This window comes from Lolium rigidum, chromosome 7 (assembly GCF_022539505.1).
Source record: "Lolium rigidum isolate FL_2022 chromosome 7, APGP_CSIRO_Lrig_0.1, whole genome shotgun sequence".
Classification (NCBI taxonomy): Eukaryota; Viridiplantae; Streptophyta; class Magnoliopsida; order Poales; family Poaceae; genus Lolium; species Lolium rigidum.
This window is the reverse complement of record NC_061514.1, coordinates 297,856,264-297,880,274: the sequence shown is the minus strand read 5'-3', so window position 1 is coordinate 297,880,274 and position 24,011 is coordinate 297,856,264. Positions and strand designations below refer to the sequence as shown.

Genomic DNA, 24,011 nt, shown 5'->3' with positions numbered 1-24,011 from the left:
TCTGAGATGGCGGAAGAAACTCCGGTCACTTACGAGGATCTGAATGGCGAGCTCAAGAAGAAGTATGACGAGATCAAGGCCTTCCTCGAAGCCGACCTCATCGGCTCTTTCCACGAGACCCGCTCCCATGGCATCGGATGGAAGGGGTTCTCACCTGAAGGCGCGCTCGATGGAGTGGACCTATCCACCCCGTCGAAGAACGCACCAGGTCGCCGCGTCAGGAGATCAACTTCATGGTGGCTCATTCGCCGCACCGCCACTCGAGAGCCCGGTGAACACGTTGGAGCGCGTCGCTCTTCGCGTGATCCAGGAAATCATGAGCCATCAGTACTCTCCGTCAGGACCAGCTCTAGGGACTCACCAAGGAGAGTTGCCACTCCAGTCCCGTCCGTCGCTGCCGTTCGCTTTGGCAGCGCCAGAAGTGCCGAACTCATCGGCCTACGTCGTCTACAAGATTGGTGGTGACCCCAGTGACTACCAATTTCTGCATGAGGCGCCCAAGGAGATCCCGCATGGATACACGTGCGCATACGTACCAGATCGTGCAGCACCTGGGCACTCTCGAACCAGGTTGCAACAGCGGGGACTCCCGGAACATCGGGAGGAACGTCGGGAGCGGACCACGAGAGCGGACGTGGCTAGCTAAGTACGCCACCCCGACAAAACTCCCGAGCCCAACTCCTGCAGCTTGGCTCGGAACCGGAAAAACAAGCATGGCTGGTTAAGTATGCCACCCCGGCGAATCTTCGGGGTTCGACACCTTCAGCCATCACCGCGGATCAGATTTGTACGATTCTGAAAGATCAGTTCGGCATGATGCCGAAAAGGAAGACGGTCGGCTATACCAAGCCGTACCCCAACGAGTACGAATTGATCCCGCTACCACCTAAATATCGGCTCCCGGACTTCACAAAGTTCAGTGGATCAGATGGTTCCAGCTCCATCGAGCATGTGAGCCGATATTTGGCACAGCTGGGCATGATCTCAGCGTCAGACGAGCTACGTGTGAGGTTCTTCTCGCAGTCCCTCACAGGATCGGCTTTCGGGTGGTACACATCGCTGCCACCAAACTCAATCCAGACTTGGAAGCAGTTGGAAGAGCGGTTCCATGAGCAATATCACTCAGAGGCTTCCGAGGCTGGCATTGCCGATTTGGCACAAGTACGACAGAAGCGCGGGGAAACAGTGTCAGAATACATCCAGCGCTTCAGGACCGTTAGGAACCGATGCTATTCGGTTCACGTAAGTGAAAAAGAAGCAGTCGAGTTGGCGGTGGTGGGTCTATCATCATCGATCAAGGACGTGGCCTCCCAAGCAGACTATCCTTCATTAGCGCACATGGTGCAGAAGCTGTCAGCGTATGAACAGCGCCACCCAGATGTTTACCAGGACAAATTCAAGCGCGTGGTTACCATGGTTGACGCGAGCGAAGATGAAGGTGCTACGGGAGAACAAGAGGTCGCGGTGGGCTGAATGGACTCGAGCGGCAGGCCCGATAACCCGCAAATGGGTGAAGCCACCAGGTCCTCCAAGAGGGTTCGACTTCGACGTGACTAAAGCCGAGCGGATTTTCGATCTCTTACTCGCGGAGAAGCATATAAAGATACCCGAAGGCCACAAGGTTCCTACGGTGCAGGAGCTGAACGGGAAGCCATACTGCAAGTGGCACAACACGTTCACCCATACCACTAACGACTGCAGGGTGTGGCGGCAGCAGATCCAAATGGCGATAGAAAATGGACGACTAATTTTCAACCAGTACGCCATGAAGGTCGACACACACCCCTTCCCCGCCGTTAACATGGTGGAGTATACGTACCCTGGAGGGTGCCAGCCAGATCTCTCATTCAACATCAACACGGTAGGGCTTGGACACCACTCGGAAGGACGGGGATGAGGGCAGCTGCTCTCATAGCAAGGACACAGAGGAAGCCGCTCCACGCGATCGGCTCCGCCAAGATGGCAAGCGCTACGTCACGAGAGGAGAAGTGAAGAATATAAGATATCAACGACCCCTCTCCGATCACCTCCTCGGCAAGTATGTGAGTCGGTATGACCAACGCCGACGGTCCGACGATGATGATGAAAGAGATCGTTTGGCTAGAGGAGCCAGAAGACATCGTCGGCATAATCGCGATGAGGAGGAGCACGAGCATTGTGCCAAGGAAAAGGCAAGGGAGCGAGACGACGAGGATGGGCATTGGGACTGCCCCTTCTTCGGACACTCGCCGGGATTCAGGAATGAGCCGATTGCCTACAATCGGCAATTGCCCGTAATGTAACAAGAAAAAGAAGGAGGCAGCCAACGTGTCCGTGTTCCAACGCTTAGGGCCTCTCCCCGCCTCGAAGCAAACACGCTGAGTCCCCTCGATGGGAAGATCTCGAGGATTCAGAAAACGAGGGACAGGAAGAGGAAGAAGACAGGTACCACCGGCCAAGGTGGTGCCCTGATGGACTCAGCCGTTCCCAAAGCGCAGAGTTCAACGATTGCGCGGCTTGGAGGAAGCCGAAAGGTTATACTTGCATACGCTAAGGAAGGCACGACCTGATCTGGCTGCGAAAGTCCAGCGAACCCTGGATGAAGAGGGTCGGCCGCAAAGAAAAGAGTGGCGCCCCAAGCAAAGGAAAGCCGATGATGAAACATCGGCTGGCACAAACATGGTGCTCGTTCTTCCGACGAAGCTCAGAGCTCCACGATTACACGATGCACTCAAGGTGGACGACGAGCAAGTGCATCAACATGATAAAGTCAGAGGTTGGGTTGGTTTTATCTACCGGCTCCGAACGAGTAGCAAGAGCACGTCAATAAGCAAACGTGGCGAGGCTGATCCTTGTGATCGGCCCCCAAAAATTTTATGAAGGGACATTACGAAACCTTCATCGAACAAGCAACATGGAGGCCGATTCCAGCAATCGGCCAAAATTATCCTCACCATCCATTCTGCTCGGGCTCAACGTTTAACCCAACGGGGACTACTCGAAGAGCCGATACCATCAATTCTCTTGACAGAATCGGCTCGGGGGGCACCTAGATGGATGAAACACGAGGATACGAAATGGGAGTATCAAGCATGGGGGCCGATACATAAAATCGGCCGTAAAAAATTCAAAATTTTTTTGAACACAGCCGATGCGCAGACATCGACTGAAGAATACGAAAAGCCGATGCATGGCCATCGACTCAAGGGATACAACTGTTGCAAATGGAAGACCAGTGGAACATCAGTGTTGGCATCCAGAGCCACTAGTAGTTATTTGCAAGATAGAGGACCACTGCCTTGGACAACGACAAGAGCAGCATGAACATGCAGAGCGAGGCTAGGATCATGAGAACAGCTCGATGACCAACCGATTGGCTATGGGACTCTCCTCGGGCTTGACCAGGGATGACGATTTCATCAACATTCTCGCCAAAAGCTCCCGCATTGATCCAAAGAAGCTCGGGGGCAACTCACCCCTGAAGGTTCGCTGCTCTTAAAAGCCAATTTGGTTAGAATCGGTTGATTGCTGCATTGCAACTTAGATGCCAATGGTGACTCATTTGGATGGCTTACTACGGTTTTCATCTCGACTGAGGCTCGGGGGGCAGCTCGCCTTCAGTGTTCGTTGTTCTTAGAAGCTAAAGCCACCAAGTTGAAGAGGAAGCCATCATAGGCTGATAGGCGTTGGGCCAATTTATTGCTACAAAGAAACAGAGTATCGCAATGAAGTTGTAGGCGATCAAGATTTTCAGCAATGGTCCTGTTCGATCGGAGTTCGGGAATCTATATTGATCTATCTCGAAAGTTGTCATAAGAGACCGATGCGCTGCCATCGGCTCATTAAACATTGGTCAAAATGCGCAATCGGCAGGATCAAAGATGAAGAAAAATCGGCTAAAATAGCATGGGGGGAATCGGCGAGATCGAAGGAAGTTCTTCATAGCTCAGGGAAACTTTCCATTGATGTTAAGGTTTCTTACAAAGAGGAGCCGTAGGCTTAACAAAGGGGATTGCTACTGCTAATCTTATATTAGTGGGTTCCTAATCTAAAAGCCGTCGTCTGTTCTCGTCATCACTCGCCGTAGCCGCCACCGTTGCTGCTGCCGGCGGGCTCCTCGTTGTCGCTATCGTGACCTTCAACGAGGGCTTCTTCCTCATCATCATCATCATCGGACCAAGCCCGGCGGCGAAGGCGCTTGGCCGGCGGGTATCCAGTGTCGGAGGAGTCTTCTTCTTCTTCTGGCTCTTCTACTTCTTCTTCCTCTTCGTCGGAGGAAGGATCTATCTCCCATGAGAGGAGGTCGTCTGCACACGCCGCTTCCAGCTCTCCGTCGACGAGGAACCGGAGGTCTTCCTCCCCAATGGTGCGGGGTTCGTCGGGTTCGACTCGATGGAGAAGTCCCATTCTCCTACGTCCCAATGCTCGAGCGCGAGAGCATCGTAGATGGCCATCCGATTGACCTCCGGTTCTCCTTCACTCGAGGAAGAGGATTGGGTGGAGGAGGAGGAAGACATGGCTGAGGGGGAGAGGGTTTTTTCGACCAATGGCTGGTTTGGAGCAAGGGGGATGAAGAGGTGAACTGTTCGATGTGGTTAAATAACAGAGGATATAGTGGAGAATTAATGCTCGGACAGTTTCCAAGACTGCGGTGCCAGAGTCGTCAAATCGTGCAGAGAAGTTGTGAAGGCGAGGCGTCATGATGAAGGATGCTGCAACAGTTCTGCCCTGCCGCGACATGACCCGACGAAGGAAAAGTGTAATGATTTTGGAAATGTCATTTCCAAAACCAGGGGGGCATGTGTTATCACCAGAATTTGACCAAGTCAGAGGTGGGCCGCGATCAAGATGGACGTGAAGAATCTATTTGGAAGAAATAGGTGAATCGGCCTTTATGCGTGCGAGTTTGGGCTAGTTAGCCCGTGTATCTTTATATAGTAGGTTATGTAGAAGTTAGAGTTTATCTCGTGCACGGTTTGGTGCACGCCCACGTTAGAAAGTCTACGGACTATAAATATGTATCTAGGGTTTATGGAATAAACAACAACCAACGTTCAACACAACCAAATCTCGGCGCATCGCCAACCCCTTCGTCTCGAGGGTTTCTCCGGTAAGCACCATGCTGCCTAGATCGCATCCTGCGATCTAGGCAGCACGAGCCTGCCCCTGTTGTTCATGCGTTGCTCGTCGTCGAAGCCTTTTTGATGGCGAGCAACGTAGTTATCGTAGATGGGTTAGGGTTAGCATTGTTCTTAGTATCATATGCTCGCCGTAGTGCAACCCTTGCGCATCTAGCCGTCCTTACACCTTATCTTAGGTGTAGGGCGGCACCCCGCTTGGTCTTTATTTAGTAGATCCGATCCGTTACGGTTGCTCCTTGATTCATCAAGGATTAGTTTAACATCCGCAATAGTTAGGCCTTACAAAGGGTTGGAGGATCCAGCGGCGTGTAGGGTGTAGTTTGCTAGCCCTAGACAGGACGTTCCGAGGATCAACCTCGTGTTGGTTTTTAGGCCTTGTCTAGGATTGGTTTACGATCACCGTGCGCGAGCGCGAGGCCCAATCGTGAGTAGGATGATCCGATTATGCGGTGAAAACCCTAGATCGTCGTAGATCTCATATGCTTTATCTTGATCAAGCGGGACCACCATATATTCGGCCACCTTGGACGAATCATGGGTGGATCGGCTCCTCGAGCCGATTCACGGGATAACCCGAGAGCCGATCGAGGCTCGTATTTAACGTGTACGTGTGTGCCCTGCAGGAAACTAAGCGAGGCATCATCCACACCTTCCCGACCAGGTATAGGTCGGGTGGCACGCCCTTGCAATTAGCATCGGCGCGCGACCGAGGAGGCTTTGCGGGCCGTCGCTGCGAGGACCAGGGCCAGCCGCAGCCCTAGTTGTTCCCGGCTCTACGGTGTTGACCGATCCACCGCCCGCCGGTGGGTTTCGACGTCAACACATTCGCGGCACGCCCGGTGGGACCAGCATCTACGTCTTCGACATCCACCACATCGCCATCTACATCCGAGATGGCGGAAGAAACTCCGGTCACTTACGAGGATCCGAATGGCGAGCTCAAGAAGAAGTATGACGAGATCAAGGCCTTCCTCGAAGCCGACCTCATCGGCTCTTTCCACGGGACCCGCTCCCATGGCATCGGATGGAAGGGGTTCTCACCTGAAGGCGCGCTCGATGGAGTGGACCTATCCACCCCGTCAGAAGAACGCACCAGGTCGCTGCGTCAGGAGATCAACTTCATGGTGGCTCATTCGCTGCACCGCCACTCTGAGAGCCTGGTGAACACGTTGGAGCGCGTCGCCCTTCGCGTGATCCAGGAAATCATGAGCCATCAGTACTCTCCGTCAGGACCAGCTCTAGGGACTCACCAAGGAGAGTTGCCACTCCAGTCCCGTCCGTCGCTGCCGTTCGCTTTGGCAGCGCCAGAAGTGCCGAACTCATCGGCCTACGTCGTCTACAAGATTGGTGGTGACCCCAGTGACTACCAATTTCTGCATGAGGCGCCCAAGGAGATCCCGCATGGATACACGTGCGCATACGTACCGGAGCTGCGATGCATCGGGCACTCTCGAACCAGGTTGCAACAGCAGGGACTCCTGGAACATCAGGAGGAACGTCGGGAGCAGACCCTGAGAAGCAGACGTGGCTAGCTAAGTACGCCACCCCGACAAAACTCCCGAGCCCAACTCCTGCAGTTGGCTCAGAACCGGAAAAACAAGCATGGCTGGTTAAGTATGCCACCCCGGCGAATCTTCAGGGTTCGACACCTTCAGCCATCACCGCGGATCAGATTTGTACGATTCTGAAAGATCAGTTCGGCATGATGCCGAAAAGGAAGACGGTCGGCTATACCAAGCCGTACCCCAACGAGTACGAATTGATCCCGCTACCACCTAAATATCGGCTCCCGGACTTCACAAAGTTCAGTGGATCAGATGGTTCCAGCTCCATCGAGCATGTGAGCCGATATTTGGCACAGCTGGGCATGATCTCGGCGTCGGACGAGCTACGTGTGAGGTTCTTCTCGCGATCCCTCACAGGATCGGCTTTCGGGTGGTACACATCGCTGCCACCAAACTCAATCCGGACTTGGAAGCGGTTGGAAGAGCGGTTCCATGAGCAATATCACTCGGAGGCTTCCGAGGCTGGCATTGCCGATTTGGCACAAGTACGACGAAGCGCGGGGAAACGGTGTCGAATACATCCAGCGCTTCGGGACCGTTAGGAACCGATGCTATTCGGTTCACGTAAGTGAAAAGAAGCGATCGAGTTGGCGGTGGTGGGTCTATCATCATCGATCAAGGACGTGGCCTCCCAAGCAGACTATCCTTCATTAGCGCACATGGTGCAGAAGCTGTCAGCGTATGAACAGCGCCACCCAGATGTTTACCAGGACAAATTCAAGCGCGTGGTTACCATGGTTGACGCAGGCGAAGATGAAGGTGCTACGGGAGAACAAGAGGTCGCAGTGGCTGAATGGACTCGAGCGGCAGGCCCAGTAACCTGCAAATGGGTGAAGCCACCAGGTCCTCCAAGAGGGTTCGACTTCGACGTGACTAAAACTGAGCAGATTTTCGATCTCTTACTCGCGGAGAAGCATATAAAGATACCCGAAGGCCACAAGGTTCCTACGGTGCAGGAGCTGAACGGGAAGCCATACCGCAAGTGGCACAACACGTTCACCCATACCACTAACGACCGCGGGGTGTGGCGGCAGCGAGATCCAAATGGCGATAGAAAATGGACGACTAATTTTCAACCAGTACGCCATGAAGGTCGACACACACCCCTTCCCCGCCGTTAACATGGTGGAGTATACGTACCCTGGAGGGTGCCAGCCAGATCTCTCATTCAACATCAACACGGTAGGGCTTGGACACCACTCTGGGAAGGACGGGGATGAGGGCAGCTGCTCTCATAGCAAGGACACAGAGGAAGCCGCTCCACGCGATCGGCTCCACCAAGATGGCAAGCGCTACGTCACAGAGGGAGAAGTGAAGAATATAAGATATCAACGACCCCTCTCTGATCACCTCCTCAGCAAGTATGTGAGTCAGTATGACCAACGCCGACGGTCCAGCGATGATGATGAAAGAGATCGTTTGGCTAGAGGAGCCAGAAGACATCGTCGGCATAATCGCGATGAGGAGGAGCACGAGCATTGTGCCAAGGAAAAGGCAAGGGAGCGAGACGACGAGGACAGGCATTGGGACTGCCCCTTCTTTAGACACTGCTGGGATTCAGGAATGAGCCGATTGCCTACAATCGGCAATTGCCCAGAATGTAACAAGAAAAAGAAGGAGGCAGCCAACGTGTCTGTGTTCCAACGCTTAGGGCCTCTCCCGCCTCGAAGCAAACACGCTGAGTCCCCTCGATGGGAAGATCTCGAGGATTCAGAAAACGAGGGACAGGAAGAGGAAGAAGACAGGTACCACCGGCCAAGGTGGTGCCCTGATGGACTCAGCCGTTCCCAAAAGCGCAGAGTTCAACGATTGCGCGGCTTGGAGGAAGCCGAAAGGTTATACTTGCATACGCTAAGGAAGGCACGACCTGATCTGGCTGCGAAAGTCCAGCGAACCCCGGATGAAGAGGGTCGGCCGCAAAGAAAAGAGTGGCGCCCAAGCAAAGGAAAGCCAATGATGAAACATCGGCTGGCACAAACATGGTGCTCGTTCTTCCGACGAAGCTCAGAGCTCCACGATTACACGATGCACTCAAGGTGGACGACAGCAAGTGCATCAACATGATAAAGTCAGAGGTTGGGTTGGTTTTATCTACCGGCCTGAACGAGTAGCAAGAGCACGTCAATAAGCAAACGTGGCGAGGCTGATCCTTGTGATCGGCCCCCCAAAAAATTTATGAAGGGACATTACAAAACCTTCGCTGAGCAAGCAACATGGAGGCCGATTCCAGCAATCGGCCAAAATTATCCTCACCATCCATTCTGCCTGGGCTCAACGTTTAACCCAACAGGGGACTACTCGAAGAGCCGATACCATCAATTCTCTTGACGAGAATCGGCTCGGGGGCACCTAGATGGATGAAACACGAGGATACGAAATGGGAGTATCAAGCATGGGGGCCGATACATAAAATCGGCCGTAAAAAATTCAAAATTTTTTTGAACACAGCCGATGCGCAGACATCGACTGAAGAATACGAAAAGCCGATGCATGGCCATCGACTCAAGGGATACAACTGTTGCAAATGGAAGACCAGTGGAACATCAGTGTTGGCATCCAGAGCCACTAGTAGTTATTTGCAAGATAGAGGACCACTGCCTTGGACAACGACAAGAGCAGCATGAACATGCAGAGCAGGCTAGGATCATGAGAACAGCCGATGACCAACCGATTGGCTATGGGACTCTCCTCAGGCTTGACCAGGATGACGATTTCATCAACATTCTCGCCAAAAGCTCCTGCATTGATCCAAAGAAGCTCGGGGGCAACTCACCCTGAAGGTTCGCTGCTCTTAAAAGCCAATTTGGTTAGAATCGGTTGATTGCTGCATTGCAACTTAGATGCCAATGGTGACTCATTTGGATGGCTTACTACGGTTTTCATCTCGACTGAGGCTCGGGGGGCAGCTCGCCTTCAGTGTTCGTTGTTCTTAGAAGCTAAAGCCACCAAGTTGAAGAGGAAGCCATCATAGCTGATAGGCGTTGGGCCAATTTATTGCTACAAAGAAACAGAGTATCGCAATGAAGTTGTAGGCGATCAAGATTTTCAGCAATGGTCCTGTTCGACTGGAGTTCGGGAATCTATATTGATCTATCTCGAAAGTTGTCATAAGAGACCGATGCGCTGCCATCGGCTCATTAAACATTGGTCAAAATGCGCAATCGGCAGGATCAAAGATGAAGAAAAATCGGCTAAAACAGCATGGGGGGAATCGGCGAGATCGAAGGAAGTTCTTCATAGCTCAGGGAAACTTTCCATTGATGTTAAGGTTTCTTACAAAGAGGAGCCAGAGGCTTAACAAAGGGGATTGCTACTGCTAATCTTATATTAGTGGGTTCCTAATCTAAAAGCCGTCGCTGTTCTCGTCATCACTGCCGTAGCCGCCACCGTTGCTGCTGCCGGCGGGCTCCTCGTTGCTGCTACTGTGACCTTCAACGGGGGCTTCTTCCTCGTCATCATCATCATCAGACCAAGCCCAGCGGCGCAGGCGCTTGGCCGGCGGGTATCCAGTGTCGGAGGAGTCTTCTTCTTCTTCTGGCTCTTCTACTTCTTCTTCCTCTTCGTCGGAGGAAGGATCTATCTCCCATGAGAGGAGGTCGTCTGCACACGCCGCTTCCAGCTCTCCGTCGACGAGGAACCGGAGGTCTTCCTCCCCAATGGTGCGGGGTTCGTCGGGTTCTGACTCGATGGAGAAGTCCCATTCTCCTACGTCCCAATGCTCAGGCGCGAGAGCATCGTAGATGGCCATCTGATTGACCTCTGGTTCTCCTTCACTCGAGGAAGAGGATTGGGTGGAGGAGGAGGAAGACATGGCTGAAGGGGAAGAGGGTTTTTTCGACCAATGGCTGGTTTGGAGCAAGGGGGATGAAGAGGTGAACTGTTCGATGTGGTTAAATAACAGAGGATATAGTGGAGAATTAATGCTCGGACAGTTTCCAAGACTGCGGTGCCAGAGTCGTCAAATCGTGCAGAGAAGTTGTGAAGGCGAGGCGTCATGATGAAGGATGCTGCAACAGTTCTGCCCTGCCGCGACATGACCCGACGAAGGAAAAGCGTAATGATTTTGGAAATGTCATTTCCAAAACCAGGGGGGCATGTGTTATCACCAGAATTTGACCAAGTCAGAGGTGGGCCGCGATCAAGATGGACGTGAAGAATCTATTTGGAAGAAATAGGTGAATCGGCCTTTATGCGCAGAGTTTGGGCTAGTTAGCCCGTGTATCTTTATATAGTAGGTTATGTAGAAGTTAGAGTTTATCTCGTGCACGGTTTGGTGCACGCCCAAGTTAGAAAGTCTACGGACTATAAATATGTATCTAGGGTTTATGGAATAAACAACAACCAACGTTCAACACAACCAAATATCGGCGCATCGCCAACCCCTTCGTCTCGAGGGTTTCTCCGGTAAGCACCATGCTGCCTAGATCGCATCCTGCGATCTAGGCAGCACGAGCCTGCCCCTGTTGTTCATGCGTTGCTCGTGCTGAAGCCTTTTTGATGGCGAGCAACGTAGTTATCGTAGATGGGTTAGGGTTAGCATTGTTCTTAGTATCATATGCTGTCGTAGTGCAACCCTTGCGCATCTAGCCGTCCTTACACCTTATCTTAGGTGTAGGGGCGGCACCCCGCTTGGTCTTTATTTAGTAGATCTGATCCGTTACGGTTGCTCATTGATTCATCAAGGATTAGTTTAACATCCGCAATAGTTAGGCCTTACAAAGGGTTGGAGGATCCAGCGGCGTGTAGGGTGTAGTTTGCTAGCCCTAGACAGGACGTTCCGAGGATCAACCTCGTGTTGGTTTTTAGGCCTTGTCTAGGATTGGTTTACGATCACCGTGCGCGAGCGCGAGGCCCAATCGTGAGTAGGATGATCCGATTATGCGGTGAAAACCCTAAATCGTCGTAGATCTCATATGCTTTATCTTGATCAAGCAGGACCACCATATATTCGGCCACCTTGGACGAATCATGGGTGGATCGGCTCCTCGAGCCGATTCACAGGATAACTTGAGAGCCGATCGAGGCTCGTATTTAACGTGTACGTGTGTGCCCTGCAGGAAACTAAGCGAGGCATCATCCACACCTTCCTGACCAGGTATAGGTCAGGTGGCACGCCCTTGCAATTAGCATCGGCGCGCGACCGAGGAGGCTTTGCGGGCCGTCGCTCCGAGGGACTGGGGCCAGCCGCAGCCCTAGTTGTTCCCGGCTCTACGGTGTTGACCAGTCACTGCCCGCCGGTGGGTTTCTGACGTCAACACAACCGTGGTATTATAGGAGCATACCACATAACCTTGACAGGAACCCTCTTCCTAGGGCGCTCGCCCTCAACATCACCAGGGTCATCTCGTCTGATCTTATACCGCAATGCAGTGCATACCGGGCATGCATCTAAATTCTCGTACTCCTCACCGCGGTAGAGGATGCAGTCATTAGGGCATGCATGTATCTTCTGCACCTCTAATCCTTCGTACGTATTGGCATGCAATTCGTTATCTTTTGGAAGCATCTTCTTCATTATTTTTTAGCAACTTTCCAAATCCACTGTCAGTCACACCATTCTCTGCCTTCCATTGCAGCAATTCCAGTGTGCTACCCAGCTTTTTCTGGCCATCATCGCAATTTGGGTACAACAATTTTTTGTGATCCTCTAACATCTGCTCGAACTTCAACCTCTCCTTTTTAGTTTCACATTCTCTCTTTGCATCAGCAATGGCTCGACCAAGATCATCAGCGGGCTCATCTGATGCCTCTGGATCTTCAGCTTCCCCCATTGCAGTATCACCGTATTCAGGGAACATAGGATATTTGTCATCATCCTCTTCTTCTTCATTGTCTTCCATTATAACCCCTCTTTCTCTGTGCTTGGTCCAACAATTATAGTTGGGCATGAAACCGGACCGAAGCATGTGGGTGTGAAGGATTTTTAAGGAAGAGTAATCCTTCTTATTCTGACAGACACCACATGAACAACACATAAAACCATTCCGATTGTTTGCCTCAGCCACACCGATAAAAACATGCAGGCCCATAATGAACTCGGCAGTGCGTCGGTCACTGTACATCCATTGCCGGCTCATCTGCAATATATAATTAAGTATATCAAAAACCATTACATAACATCATGAATAGAGATGTGACCACTGTACATGGCACATGCATTTTTATCAATGACAGATGAAAGAATAAAAGTTGTTAACCTCGATCGAGGAGGAAAAAAAGAGGGGAGAGTTTAAGTGTGGCTCGGGTACTTCATATCATGTTTGTTTTACGTGAACTCAAGTGGCATCATACTCTTATGCATTTCATCGAGCACTTCTTGTGCATAAGAAGGGAAAAGCAACCAGCATACACCTCTTGTGGAAAAACTAAGTGCATGTGGCCACACAAGCTATGGCAGGATGACTTTATATATAGAAGGTGGACCTTTAGCCCCGGTTGGTGTCTCCAACCGGGACTACCGCCCGCCGCAACACCAACCGGGACTAAAGGTCGCTTCCGAACCGGGACTAAAGATGGCCGTAGCCCGTGCGGCGTCCGAGCCATCCGAACCGGGACTAATGCTCCTGGAGGCTCCGAACAAAAGACCCGTTCTCTACTAGTGTATGCTCCATGTATCTTAAGTACCTATTTTTTCAGAAGATGTTTATGTCCCTGTTAATGTCCTAACTGGTAAATAGGCCGTGGATTTTCTCAAGTACTTTGCTTTTTTGTGGTTGTTCCAACCAACATGCAAATCGTGACTCATCAAGAGCTAAGTATGCTCACCGTGTTTAACACAACTTATTATACCATCCTACACAACTGTACTAGCCAGCTAAGTATATTCCACTAACATATGAAAAGACAACCACGCCAACAAAAGGATTTTTATCTAGCATCCACTGCAGGGGCGCGACGTGACGCCGCGCCAGCCTCTGCTAGTTTCAGTCATGTACACTGCCCAAAAAAATATACTAGCCGGTCACACCCTACGCTGTTATGTACCGCCGTCGTAGCTGAAATCTGTCAATTTTTTTTGGAAACGAACTACTACCTAGCAAGAAGTGCAACTGAAAACGATGCCCCTAGATTCACTACAACACGGCATGGATTTCGGGGGCACATGCTTAGAGGCATATTTTAGATATGCCCTAAAATGCTCCAATTCAGGGCACATGTCCAAAGTGTCCTATGGCGGTCATAGTGGTAAGTATCATGTAGTAGTATCATGCATATGATACTTATGTATAATACTATCTCTATAGTGGTTAGTATCATGAAGTAGTATTATAGCCATGCTATATTTATTGTTTTTTAGAATCTCAATGCAAATTTGTGTACAAGATTTGTTTGGCATTAACTTTTCTCGTGACATGCGCTATGATACAGTATCTACCTATGTTACTCTAATCTCCTCTCTCCTCCTTAATTACCTGCCACATCAGCATTTTTGTGGGACCAATGTGCATGATACTAGCTATGATACTAGCACTATGGCTAGCCTAATATGACATACATATGAGGGCACATATCCAAAGTGCCTTAATAGATATATAGCTACGAGGGCACATATCCAAAGTGCCTTAATAGGTATATAGCTATAAGGACACATATCCAAAGTGCCTTAATTGTACATACCTATGAGGGCACATGTCCAAAGTGGTCTAATAGGTATATAGCTATGAGGGTACATGTGCAAATTTCCCTAATAGGTATATAGCTATGAGGGCACATATCCAAAGTGCCCTAAAAACTATATAGCTTTTGGGGCAGATTTTAAAAACCCTAAAAAATACATATAAATTAGGTCCAAATATTTATTTATTTAGGGGAAAATATTTACTTATTTTGTAGGGAAAAATTACTCAAGTGGTTTTCTTTAAAAAAGACTATATCAATTTGACTAGAATGGGCAGAGCACAAGTGGACGCTGTGATGGCAATGGGGCCCCGTTCCCCGTAAACCCGTGGGGAATTCATCTATTAGGGGACGGGTATGGGCAACTTTCATCCCCATAAGCTAAAATGGGGAAGGGGATTAAAAGGTCTCCCCATCCCCGCTCCCCGCTAACCCCCGTTATAATTTTATATACATGTAAATTGATATATTTTTATATGAAATATGTTGTAATATTGTGTTTGATGTAGTATATTTTAATATTATTAAACATATGATACTAATATGTTGTCATTTTATCTCGTACATATTACAAAGTTGCTTATTTCTATGTGCAAAATATATAACATCCTAAAAATTACGAGAAGATCGTTTGAATTTTGCTTCTTAATGGGAAACCCGATCCTCGCCCCGAACCCGGTGGGGATGGGATGGGAAAAACGTCTCCCCGGTTACTAAATGGGGATGGGGATGAGCACTCCCCGGTGGGGAGCAGACCCGTTGCCATCCTAATTGTGGACGCCGCACTGCCACTCTCTCTCGGCCGTTCCCGGCCCTCTCCGACACAGGCGAGGTGGGCTTCGGTCCGCCCTCATTTATGCCCTTCAATTCCCCCCTAGCTCGATTTGCTTATTTTCGTCTCTCGCGCACGCCCACAACCCTGGAAACCCTAGCTATTGTTGGTTGATTAGGTCGCTGACCTTCCCCAGCGTCTTCGCTGGCCGCCGCTGCTATTTCTCGGTCTCCTCCATGGACTCCCCTTTATCACGACGCTGCTCCATTCCCGTATGCGCCCCTGTGGCTAACCCTAGCGGCGGCGGCGGCGCGGCAGGTGGGAAGAGAGGTTGCGGCGGCGTTAGCTGCGGAGAGGTGGACCCAAAGGCGCTGCTCGAGGGCGTCACCGTCGCGGGCCTCGTCGGGTCCTGCGCCAGCTTGGAGATCTCGCCGAGTAAGCCGCCACGTCCCCCTTTACTATATCTCCGTCGCTGGCTCGCGGTCCGATTTCGGTTCAGTTATTTATGCATCTCTCAATTCGGCAAGTGCCTGTTCTGGTTCCGGTTACAGCAGGGTGGGATCTGGTGCGCTTCGCGTGAACTGATTTTGGCGGGCAACTGCGGCCGGGGAAGTATTTTTTGTCGCTGCTTTGTGAAGCTGAAGTGTTCGTGCTTGAGATTGGGGGTTGCTGGAAGGAAGTGGGATCTGGCGATGAGGTGCTTGTATTGGATTTCACGAGATTGAGTGATAGGTTCTACAAATTATGGAAGGGTTCCTGCATGCTGCTGGTTATCCACAAAGTGCAGCCTGCCTGCCTGCCAGGAATGGGGTATCTCGGTTTAGGCACCAGCTGCATTTGTGCTTATTTTCCGAGTTAGATGTAGGACTGAATTGGTTTTGGGAGGAGGCATGCTTTCCTCAATTCATAGCAGCTGCTGATGTATTCTAGATGTGCCATGTTTGGGGTAAGATCCTGTTAGCATGAGTTTATGTTGTGGAAATAAAATCCTTCCTTTCCTCTATGATATAGTAACCAGTGCTTCTGAAAAGTTCCCGTTTTAGATGGCATAGTGGTTGCATTTGTAGATATATGTTGTTGCATGCTTGGACTACATGCCTCTTGGCTAATTCTGCTGCAAGTGTTTCTGTGGCTGATGACAACTTCTGCTGTTTGTTGATCGAAATCTGTCACCATTCTTTGGAATTCATTTTTGGCCATCAAGGCCATTTAGTTGTCAATAGTCATTTCGCCTATTTAGTTGACACTAATTTATCCACAACTATCAGAATGGATCGATACTAACTGAAGTTGGCTAGTGTTGATGTAGATCTGACTGATATGAATATTACCAATGGCAACGTGAAAACAAGTCAAACTTACAGAAAAAACCCAACTGATTGAGGTTGGTCTCACTAAATTAGTACAAACCTTTTTGGGTAATAAGTTGAACTGTCCATAATGTCAGAGCAGCCCTGGTTGGTGGTAATAAATCATGGAGTCAGATCCCTTAAGTAGTGGCGTGATAGAGGTAGACAATGGTGGCGGGCTCCCTAGCGGCTGAGCTCTCTATTACTACTTTAGAAATTAAGGTTATGTTTTTCAAAAGAGAAACTGGTTTTGATGTACTGATGTAGATAGTCCTACCTTGTAAGAGATACTCCTACCTTCTCCTACCTCTAATCTACCAATGTATAATTCATTTCTTGTTGGCTGGTTGGTTTTGTATAGATTGAGCAATATTTTCTTTTAGTTGTGCTTTGCAACTGGTCAGGTGAAGGCAACAACAATCCCGAAGGAGATCCAGGACTGCCAGCGTGAGAAGGGAGGAGAAGGAGAAGGGGGGAAGCAAGGCCCTTGTCTCATGCCATTGTGCCCAGACATGAATCCACGCCATGCAACAAGGTGATGTTTGGTTCCCACGGCTTACTAATGCTACAAATGTTCAGATGCTCAGCTAGGGCACTGCCCCGAGTGTCGAAGATGGACACTGCCCACACTTGCTAGCCTTTAATTTTGTTCTACATGGAAGTACCTCTAATTTTCTGTTTCTGGTCTTGCATGCCTGAAGTACCTCTAGCATGTACAATTGTAAGTGATCCATCTATTGTATTTGACTGCTTATAGTGCTCTATGGTAGATCATAGATGAACCTGAGATGTTCCGGGACTAAATTTAAATAGGAATACGAGATACCATGATTTTGTGAGATATATGTTCTATCATAAAAGTTGTGGGCAGTTGTTGAAATACATTTGATATTTAGACTGCACCTAGTATTGATTATTTTTTCTCTGGTGCTTAATAAGGTATGGCTCATACTTGCACAGTCCTACTGTCAATGTTATGCAGATGCATCCTGTAGTAGTACTTCTATTCCACTGCTTCATCATTTGGTTAATCCCTGGTACTTATCAGCTATAGCTAGATCAAGTGTACATATACATACTTGCAGCCATGGAACGAAAGATTCTCTGGTGCTTAATATCTATCTACATCTTACAATCTTACATATGCCCATCGTACAAGAGACGTGCATATTTGGCCTCATATTATAGATCAGATGCAGACCTGAGCTGACTTGCTAGTGGTGGTCCATGGCAGGAATTGTTCTGTAAAATCCTCACTGAAAACTAATAAGATCGCTGCAGTGGTGGAATCATAGAGTTCATATAGGAATCATTAGTACGAATTTTAATAGAGAGTTCCTATTTTGATCATACATTTGATGTGTATTTAATGTTCGAACCTAGAAGTAATCTGGTTTGATGCAAAAGATGACCTTTTCAAGGATAGAATGTAAAATATAATGTGAACTTTTCAAGTTCATTAGGATATCAAAACTTTCAACCATTATTCGTGCTATTAGGTTTAGGTGGTCACTCTTGCTTCTTGATTTTATTGCCTGATAATTTTATCTTACATGTCCTGATATTTTTTTTTTTGAAAACTAAGGTTTTGACTTTGTGATATACATGTACCATTGTTGTCTTATTGCTTGGCAACAGTTTGGTGCACGTCATGGTAGTTACATGCAACCTGCCATTGATTTTTTTTTTTTGAAATTTTCATGTTTTCTATAATTGAGGCTTCTGATAATGGACTTTTATTTTTTCTATGATCCTGCAGAAGACAAGCCTGTGCTCTGCAACCCGGGAAAGACACCTCGGGATGCTCCACGACAAGATGCAGCACAATGAGCAGGCCAACATGCGGGAGGTGCTTGGTGTCATGATCGCTGTGCGGATGCTCTTGTTCAACCCCCACATCGAGGCTGCCAGTTACAACCTTGGCGACGCCCCGCAGGTCATCCACCTCGGCACAGGTTTGTCACGCTCATCCTCATGTCTCCACGGTCCGTGCATTTGCGTGAAGCACTATGATGTAGTACATGGAAATTAAAGTTTTGTTATATGACAGTGGTAAACTCAATTTTTGTGTCCATGGTTATTTTCCCATGTTAGTACTTCTAACTCCACTATATCTAGAGCCTAGACAAAATGATTATTAGAGGCTCAGTTAGTACTTCTAACTCCACTATATCTGGAAATGCACATACATCAGATGAGGGAGTATCTGGAATTGATAATAATGCCAGAGTTAGCTATTCAAGTACAGTAAGTTCATGCAGCTATGGATCAGGTGATGATTTTGATTCAATGGGGAAAGGTAGTAGGTTATGGCAAGCTTGCTTACTTTTCACATTTATCTGGTAAACTGTATGGTTCTATGATTGATGCATCTTTACCAAAGGCACTGGAATCAGCGGTCTTGCTGGATATTGACAGTATAGTTTGTGGTAGTAAGCATTCAGTTTTGGTTACTAAAGAGGGAATTGAAATGCTTAATGTTTCTGAAACTATTTTCATTTTCTGAATTGAAATGCTTAATTGTTCATTTTGATTAGTGATAATCGTTATGCACTATATGTGGATATGTTTTGTCAGGGAGCATGTGCGTGATTTGATGTTTGTGCTCCAACTCGCAAAATACTTCACAGTTTGGCTTAGGCGTTTTTTTTTAGTTTATGACATGCTAATTCTACCACTATATGTTTAAGGGGAATATGTAGACATAAGATTCCATCATGACTGTAAAAGAATTACAGGCTCTACACAGTTTATAGTCATGATGATGTATATATGTTGCATGCAATGTATTTCTATTCTAAATCCATTTGTAATATTTCAAACTGCCAGTTATAAAGGCCAGAGGAGAATAGCACAACCTAGATTCAGAAACCCACGATGGGTGGACGGTGAGCTATTGGTGCTCAATGGCAAAGTAAAATAAATACCTGACACCTCTGTTTTGCCATGCTGAAATATTTGACTATTTGGACTCTCAGAATATCAAGTTTTTAATGAGTTAATTTACCAGCAAACAAGCTTGCTTGCTGAGTGAAGAACTCTCTTTTTTCAAAGTAAGATTCATGTTATGACCGGTATTTGATTATTTTTGGCTCAACTCTGCATCCACAGAATTTTCTATTCCACTGGAGGAGATTAACAAGTCATAATAATACTATTTTTGATGGTCTCATAATAATACTATACCTTTTGAAAGATTAGATTAGTCCTCTATATATTGAAAAACATTGTCTGTCTTGCTGATGGAACACATGAGCATCTCTAACCTGATGCATGCTTAGTCTGAAACTCGTTTGGCGGCCTTGAATGGTTAGAAACGATTAACTCCATGTACCCAGATTTGTATCGGTGTTTAAAATGTCGGTCAGGTCGAATTTCCATAGGAAGTTGCTCGGATTGTCATGGGAAGGAAAGTACAGCTCACTATCAGTTTGTTAATTTGTGTTCTTGAACCACTAGTGCAGCTCACTTGTCCATCTATGTTCACAATGATGTTTTTGCTCTTGAACTCTTTTATCATCATTCCCTTGATGATTTGTGTTCTTTTACTTTGCAGAGTACAATCCCACACCTTGGTGGCGCAGAGCTTGGTTTCCTATACAGTGTGTCTGAGCAGAGCTTCTTGGTTCTCTTTGACCGCCTTACACTTCCCGAGTGATGAGATTGTACGTAAATGGACTGGTTCTCACATGCAGATTGCACAAACACAAGACAGAGTGCACAAACGCAAGACATTGGCTCGTCTGACTGGGTGATCAAATAGGATACATGCGGCTTTCTCTATCATCATAAGCGCTCCCTAGGACATTTGGATCCTCGTCCTACCACACAGGAACCAGTCAGTTCGGCATTCTTGAGGTTATAGAGAAAGCTTACATGTTCGTTCCTGGGAATACGATGTATTGTGCTCCCATGTTAGTATAGCTTGTGCTAGTAAGCATTCAGTTCTAGTTACTAAACATGGAATTGAAATGCTTAATATTTCTGAAACTATTTTCAATTTCTTAAACTCTGAATTTTGATTATGTGAGCTAGAGGTCATGTGTAGTGTAATTATGTGCACTGTGTATACACAGCATTTGAAATGCTATGTGTCCCTAGGTTGTGTGAACCCTGTATTTTGAAAGATTTTCTGAATTTTGAACTGAATTTTGAAATGTTATATGTATACCGATGTTGTGTAAAACAACTGAATTCAGGATGTGCCCTTAATAGGATTTTGAGGCACATTTTGGATGTGCCCTCAAAAGTTTGAATGACATACAAAATGTGCCCTCATAAGTTTCAATGTCATATACAAAATGTGACATCAATACTTTTGAGGGCACATGAAAAATGTGCCATCAATACTTTATACCTTTGAGGGCACATTTTGGATGTGCCCTTAATACTTTCTGAGTAGCTAGTAAATTCGGCACATTTTTATGTGCTCTTAAAAGTTTAGAGGGCACATTTAACATATTTTAGGGCACTTAAATACCTACCGTGATGTAGTGATTGAAAGTGCCATAGCAGCGGAAGGGGAAGAGATCCATGGCAGGAGAAGCACGGATGGGGCGCATCATCTGGGAAGATGTTTCACAGCTTCCTTTGTCCCACGCGCATCTACAGGGGTGATCCTACCAGAGCGCACCAACCCGACCCAGACCACCCCAGACCACCGCGATGGCACCTACTTGTTGTAGACCACCGACGAACACTCGCCGAGCAGCTTGGGGGTGTAGCTTCTCTTCTCCTGCATGATCCAGAGGAAAGGTGAACATCAAGTTTTTGTACTTTTCATGTTCTCTTATATGTACTGCTCCATGCCCGATGCATGTAAAATGCATACATGAAAGCTTTGTATTTTATTGTGTCAAAATCATTGTTACTGCTGGGCACGGTCATGCCTTCTGCATGGCGTTTCAGCCTAGAATCTCTTTACCCCAACAACCCCCATCTTCCCCAAAGCCTCTCCGCCCCCTTTACACATAATGAAATCCGTCAGGCTTTCGTTTACATGAACAAGCTGTCCAGCCCCGGCCCGGATGGGTTCGGCCGCTCTTTCTTCCACACTTTCTGGGACACCTTGTCCCTGGACGTCTTTGCTGTGTTCCAATCTTTCTACGACGGCTCCATTGACCTAACCCGCATCAATCGAGCCTTCTTGGTTCTCCTCCCCAAAACGGACGCAGCAAACACCCCCGCTCTTTTTTGGCCCATCTCCCTCCAAAACTGCATTATGAAAGCCATCACTAAAGTCCTTACCACTAGGCTTCAGGCTGCCATCCACTTGCTTGTGGACGCGGACCAGACTGGATTCCTCTCGGGGCGTAGAATCTCAGAAAATATTGTGTACGCCGCCGATATTATCCGGTGCTGTCACAACAGGAAAGCCCCCACTCTTGTGTTCAAGATCGACTTCAAGAAATCGTTCGATTCGGTAAATTGGGATAGCCTTCTCACAATCCTTAGAGCCCGTGGCTTCGACGACCGGTGGTGTGAGTGGATGGCTCGTATCCTCGCCACCGGGCACACGGCTGTGCTTCTCAATGGGGTGCCTGGTGACTGGATTAGATGTCGCAACGGTCTAAGGCAGGGAGACCCCCTCTCCCCCTACCTTTTCATCATCGTTGCTGATGTTCTCTAGCGCCTCATTCGCAACGCCTGCGCCGACGGCCGGCTCTGCCACCCCCTCTCCCCCTCTCTCCCTTGCCCTGTCCTTCAGTACGCCGATGACACTCTTATTATCTGTAAAGCAGATGCCACTTCTGCCTCTCGCCTCAAAGCTATCCTTGATGACTTTGCTGCTGCGACTGGGCTTGCTATTAATTTCCATAAGTCCTGCTTTATCCCCATGTTTGTCTCCCACGCCGACGAATGTCTCATGGCGGCCTCACTCGGATGCCCCATCTCCTCCTTTCCCCAGCCTTACTTAGGGCTGCCGCTCTCCCCCACCAAACTACCCATCGCTGCCTACGCCCCTCTCATTCTCTCCTTTGACCGCCGTCTTTCGGGATGGCAAGCCCTTCTCCTCTCCTCGGGTGGGCGCCTGGTGTTATGTAATGCTGTGCTTAATAACCTTGCTTCATACTATATGTGCTCGTATTTGCTTCCACAGGGTGTGCTCGAGAGTATAGACAAGAGGCGCCGCGCTTTCTTTTGGACGGGCAAAGACTCATGCTCGGGTGCTCGCTGCCTTATTGCTTGGGATAAAGTTATGTTGTCTAAGCAGGAGGGTGGCTTCGGCGTTAAGGATCTCCACCGGCAGAACAGGTGCCTCCTCCTAAACTTTGTCCATAAACTCCACCAAACTGACACTCTTCCTTGGAAAGATTGGTACTGGCATCATTCAGGGCGTGACCTCGGCGACGTGACTATATCACCCTCCTTCCTCGACAAAATCGTAGCGGAGTGCCTCCCGCTCTACCGTGCTATTACACGTGCCACGGTCGTGAGTGGTACCTCTACCGCCTTCTGGGTCGACAAGTGGCTTCCGGGAAAGTCCCTGGCCGAGCGGTATCCCGCCCTCTTCTCACATGTCACCAGGCCGCACGCCACGGTGGATGTGGTAGTCTCCTCGGGCTTCTCGCTCCAGCCCCGCCTCACCGCTGCCGCCGAGCGCGACCTCGTGGAGGTCCAGGACATTGTGCGCTCTACTGTCCTCTCCGCTGGGCAGGATCTCCGCTACATTGACAGACCCTTCGGCTCCACCGTTCAGTACCCGTGAGGCATATCGTACGCTCTCCCCCACGCACGCCCGGGACGCGTCGGCGTGCACGTTCTGGGGACTCAGGCTGCCTACCAAAGTCCGGATCTTCTCGTACCTCGCCGACATCGACATGCTCAGCACGCGGGCCAACCTCTTCGCCAAGAGCTGCGCGCCATCAGCCGTGTGCGCTGCTTGCCCTCTCCCGGAGACCGGGAAACACCTCTTCTTCGACTGCACCCTTGCTGCGGAGGTTTGGGACCGGCTGGGTACCCCCATACCCGCGGGCTCCTTTTCCTTCTGGGAGCTGCCGCCTCCACCTGGGACGGTGACTCACATTTGGCACTCCGGCCTTGCAACGATCCTGTGGTCGCTTTGGAAGGCGCGGAACGATCTAGTCTTCAACGCCAATTCCTCCACGGCGAGTGTGGTGCTCCGTCGGGCCGCCGACGACCTTACTCTTTGGAGATGGCGATTTAAGATCCTTGAACGAGGGAGGCTTGACACCCTCCATAGTTTTCTCTTGTTCTCGGCTATGTAATTTGTACATGTCTCTCCCCTACCCCCGTGTATCTCACCTCTACACCCCTCTACAAACGGTATGACTGCCAAGTCGCCTCGAGTAATATAACAAGCGGTGGGGATTAATCCCCCCCCCCCGTAATTCTCAAAAAAAAAATTTGTTACTCCCTCCGTCCCATGAAAGTCATCTGAGATTTGTCAAAATTTTGATGTATCTACATACTAAATAGTGTCTAGATACATCCAGATTTTGACAAATCTCAGACGACTTTAATGGGACGGAGGGAGTATTATGAAACTTTATTATATTTATTGGTACTAACCTATTAATAGTTGCAAAAGTGCAAAAGTTCTTGTTTTATACTTTGTTGTGTAGAA

The 24,011-nt window shown here is 48.8% G+C and overlaps 1 pseudogene; it reads right to left on the bottom strand.

Moving 5' to 3' along the window:
* The window catches only part of LOC124673038, a 39,389-nt pseudogene extending 26,642 nt beyond the window's left edge, over positions 1-12,747 (bottom strand).
* Between the last annotated feature and the right edge of the window lie 11,264 nt (positions 12,748-24,011).